The sequence below is a fragment of the Nuphar pumila genome, chromosome 11 (assembly GCF_984573655.1).
Source record: "Nuphar pumila chromosome 11, dmNupPumi1.hap1.1, whole genome shotgun sequence".
NCBI lineage: Eukaryota > Viridiplantae > Streptophyta > Magnoliopsida > Nymphaeales > Nymphaeaceae > Nuphar > Nuphar pumila.
Genome location: NC_143259.1, coordinates 85,469,749 through 85,474,464, shown reverse-complemented (window position 1 = coordinate 85,474,464; position 4,716 = coordinate 85,469,749).

Below are 4,716 nucleotides of genomic sequence, written 5' to 3'. Positions count from 1 at the left end.
AAACAGTCTTCTTTTGCTGGCTTTCACCGGAGAATCCTAACCCTGCTCTGTGGGGACGATGCTTCTGGATCATTGGCTCGATGTGACCATCTTCATTTTTGCCCAGTCCTTTGAAGGGTTGATAACCATGCTGCAGAAGTAAATCAAATCTCTTTCTTGCTTTCATGAACTATGAGAACAACGGATGATCATTGATAGTGCTATAATTGATCCGTCCTCCAATCTTAAAGAATTTGGGACCTCTCCATCGGGTCATGGCTACAGTGTGCAAGGATAATTCTGATGTTGCCTGGAGTATTTCCCGACTTTCTTTGAGACTGATTTCTTCACTCTCTCTAATGCTAGGAATATCTGCAGTGAATGATGGTCGAGGGATCATGGGCTGTGGGAGCCTTTCTTCTGGATCTTCTCCCAATACTGTTGTAATCATTCCACCTTTGGACCACTTTACGCATTGATGAAGAGTGGAGGGTACCGCATTCGCATTATGGATCCATGTCCTTCCGAGCAGCAGATTCTAGGTGGGTGGCACATTGACCATATGAAAGAGCATTGAATGTACCAAATAGTTGATGAACACCTCTAGAAATATCTTGCCCTTGGCCGTTTGACCATGATTGTCAAATCCGTAGATGGTGATAGGATCTAGAATGTATTCTTTGTCCTTGATCCCTAATGCTTTTGTTGTCATCTCGGGACATATATTGAGGCTACTGCCTCCATCAACTAGCACATGGGGTAATGTCATCCCTCTTACCCGCACGACGATGTACAATGCATTATTATGAAAGGAATGAGGCTTTGGAAGGTCCTCATCCGAGAAAGTGATCGGCGCATTGGTCATGGCTGAATTCACTATTTGTGCCATGTCTTTAGGTGTGGTACTGGGCTTAACTTTAATCTTCCTGAGCAGATCATCCAGTACTTGTTGATGCTTGCAGGAACTCTTGGCCAAGTCAAGAATTGAAACATTGGACAGAGCGGTCAAAGGCTTCTGACTTGAATTTTTTGGCCTGGGTTTGATGATTTGATTTAGGAAGTCCGGAATTCCCTTTGACTTGGGGGCTGACTTTACAGGTGCTTCAGAAACTTTCATCTTGCCGAATGCTGAGATTAGGTCCATCTTCTTAGAAGCTAGAGCTGCTTGTCGTAGCACTGACACCTGATGTTGAACTTGTAAATCTTGTACGGAACACAGTTTGATGTGTTCATGAGGTAGGAAGGGTTGTTCTGATACTACTGTTGTGGTATGTGAAGGAAAAGGCTGCTTTAAAATATCCATTTTATCTTCTTCTTCTCCTTCTACCAATAAATTCTTATCAATAAGATCCTGCACAATGTTCTTGAGAACGAAACAATTCTCAGTGTTGTGTCCCACTGTTCTGTGGAACTTGCAGAATTGATATTTCCATTTCCCCATAGGCACAGAGGGATCAGCCAATCTAGGCAACTTGACCATCTCTTTCGACAACATGTACTCAAGCACGTCCTCGAGTGATTGGTCGAGAGGAGTAAATTTTCGGTCGTAACTTCATCCTTCATGTTTAACTTTTTCATACAATTTCGACCCTTGATCCTGCTGAGAAGGCTTGTTGTATTGAGGAGCAGGCTTTCCTTTCTGATCCCCTTTGTTGTTTACATTGCCTACACTGTAGCAATAATCTTTCTTCTACCCTTTATACTAATTTCGGCTATTGTTGTTATTGTTGGCAGAATAGGTGAAGTGAGCTTTCTTCTTCTGCTCACCTTGAGGGTTGTTTTTGGAAAAAGTGAAGCCTTCGTAGATTCCATTCTCCACACTCAGCTCGAGCCATTATGCTCGCTCAGTTAATTCAATAAAGGTCTTGGATGGTGCGGTGGAGATTAATCCACTCAGAGGTTGAGAAAAGTTGTTGAGGATTAGGGACAAGGCGTGCCTTTCTGAAATGGGATCCCTCATTTTGTTGCAGGCTGACCTCCATCTGTGAATGAAATCCCGTGCTTTCTCATTCTCATTCTGCCTCAAATTGCAGAGATGGCTTAGTGTCGGGAGCGCCTCTGTGTTGAACAAGAAGCGTTTAATAAACAAGTTCACAACTTTATCGAACTCCTTGAGCTCGATGGGATTGATATGCTCAGCATACCATTTAGCTGCAACTCCTTCCAAGCTGCGAGGGAAACATAGGAATAGTGCTCTGTTATCTCTCTTGAACCTCGAGCACTCAACAAAGAAGGTGGCGAGATGAGCTTTTGGGTCGCCAGAACCGTCGAACTTGATGAATTTTCGGGGAAGGTTTTCAAGATCATCATCCCCTTCGAGACCGTCATAGAAGTCCTCGCTGGTGAAGACTTTCTTGCCCTTGTCGCGGGCTTGGAGATCTTTAACCACTCTGGCCATTTCCCTGAATTGTGACTGCAGGGGTTCTTCTGTGACCTGACTCTTTGATTTGCGGCTCTTTCTTTGTTCTCGGCCCCATTTCTGAAATGTCGGAGGCACCTCAGTGTCTTCCACTGACTCTGATTCATCTGAAACTTCTTCTGGCTGAACCTGCTTCTTGGAAGTCTTCTTATTCTTGTGCCCGTGGAACTTTTCTCTGAATGGATTCTTCTCTACACTGGTCCCAGCCTGTTCACTCATCATTTTGTTCATCATCTTTCGGAACATGGCGTACATTTGCGGGTCTATGTCATCATCTTCTTGCTGCTGATCTTGACTTCCGGGGGGATCCATTTCTCCTTCTAAGGCTGAGGAGTGTTGTGGTGATGCGGTTCTTCTTCTTGACCTTGTTCGAACCATTAAATGTTGTGGATGCTCTCTGCATGGCAAAGACTTGATTAGATTCTGAAGGAATTGGCTTTGGAAGAAATATTTATTGGAAATATGGTAGACAATTTGAAAAAGATATCACATTACTAGGGACTGAGTCGTCGCAAAAATTCTGACAATTGTTTTGTCATCTTTTGCAAGCGAAATGAACAACGGAAAATGTGCCTTGTTACCTAGGCGAGGTCGTCAAACCATAATAGAAAGATGGAAAATTTTATTGAAATGAGAAAATTTCGAACTTTTATTGATCTTGACAAAGAGGTGGAGGACAAACAATTTGTCACCATTCACGATAGTCAGCAGACACTCTAGGACCAGGAAAGATTTTAAGAGAGACAAAGGAATCCCAGCCGTAGCGGGCAGAATGATATGCCCCAGACCATTATGCGGAAGTGAGATCAAATTCTGCCATAGCTCTTGATAACAGTCGGGCTTCGACGTACTGCTGCCTCTGGGAGAACTGCCGAACACATCACTCCGGTTGGTAGTAAGTGCAGAAGAAAGATCCCAACAACTTGAACCGCTTGCCATGAGCGTATGTGTATCTGGGGGGAGAGAGTTGTCGATCAAAGTAGTCCCAGACTATGTCGTCTTCTTGAATATTGTCGATCATAGACCGGTACTGTGCCACTGCAAGAAGTTCTTGACCATTGTATCTGAAAGAGCTCGCTCGGGCTGGAACATGCTGGAAGAACCAGGATTGAAGCGCGTAGATGCATCCTTCAACTAAGATGGATTCTCCAAGTGAGAAACGAGTTAAACCCCGATACAGGAAAGCGAGCGCTGCCATGGCTATGGAGAGCCGGTTGGTCTGTTGACTTCCTCATCTTCTCACGAGCTGGATTATTCTGATATCCATGTAGTTTTGTCCATCTGGGAAGAGAGATAATCCTACAATGCATAAAACCATTGCATTCTGAATTCTTTCTCTAGTTGTCTTTGATAACGAGTTGACTTCGACGAAAGTCCCATATTGATGGCACAACTCAAGCAGGTTGACATATTCATTTCCATCCAACTGGATCAGGGGCTAGGATCGACGGTCTGTCATAAGGGCTAAGGAGTCTCGGGGTTCCAAACCCTTGACATTGATCAGGAATTGATGCTCTAATGGGTATTCTGGTTGACCGGCGGGTTCTGGTAATCCCATAATTTTTGAAAATTCATCCATTAAAACGGTCATCTCTCCCCACGGGAACCAGAATGTACATGACCGAGGATTTCATCGTTCCGCCATTGCGTGGATCAGGTTGCCATTGATGGTCTGCTTTCCGACTGCTGACGCCAATTCTAATCCGCACTCGCTCAAATGGTCCGGAAATATTCGAGAAAAACTTTTGAGCCAAGAATAGTACCACCGGGGAATGAAAGTTCCGGTGCTAAGAGCTTGATGTTCAGGACGACCTTGTCACACCTCGTAGGAGATGTGACCTTCAGGAAAGATAGGATCAACTTGACTGGATGTCATCGGACTGAAACAAAGAAAGACTCAGAATGAGACTTAGGAAAATATAGGAAAATTTGAAAAATTTGCAGGTAGGATATAAAATGCAGCTGAAAATTCGAGATTCAGTATAACGGGAGAATGGAAAAACACCTAGAGTTTTGAAAGAAATTGGATATTTGAGAAAATCATCCAGGGTTTGAGAAAATATCTCATGGAAAATAAGGATATTTTGAAAAAGGCCTAATAAGTTGAAAAAAATTGAGAAATATGAAGAACTAAGGAAATAAGATACATACAATCACATCCTGCAAAAACATTTATGTGCATACAACACTCCCTAGAAGGCTGACTCTAGATGCATTATTTTGAAAACATCTATAGGACCCTAATCCTAACTCTAGGTTCAGATCATCTTTGTCCAATCCAGTTATGCCGATATACCCGAATCAAAATCCAAGGTACG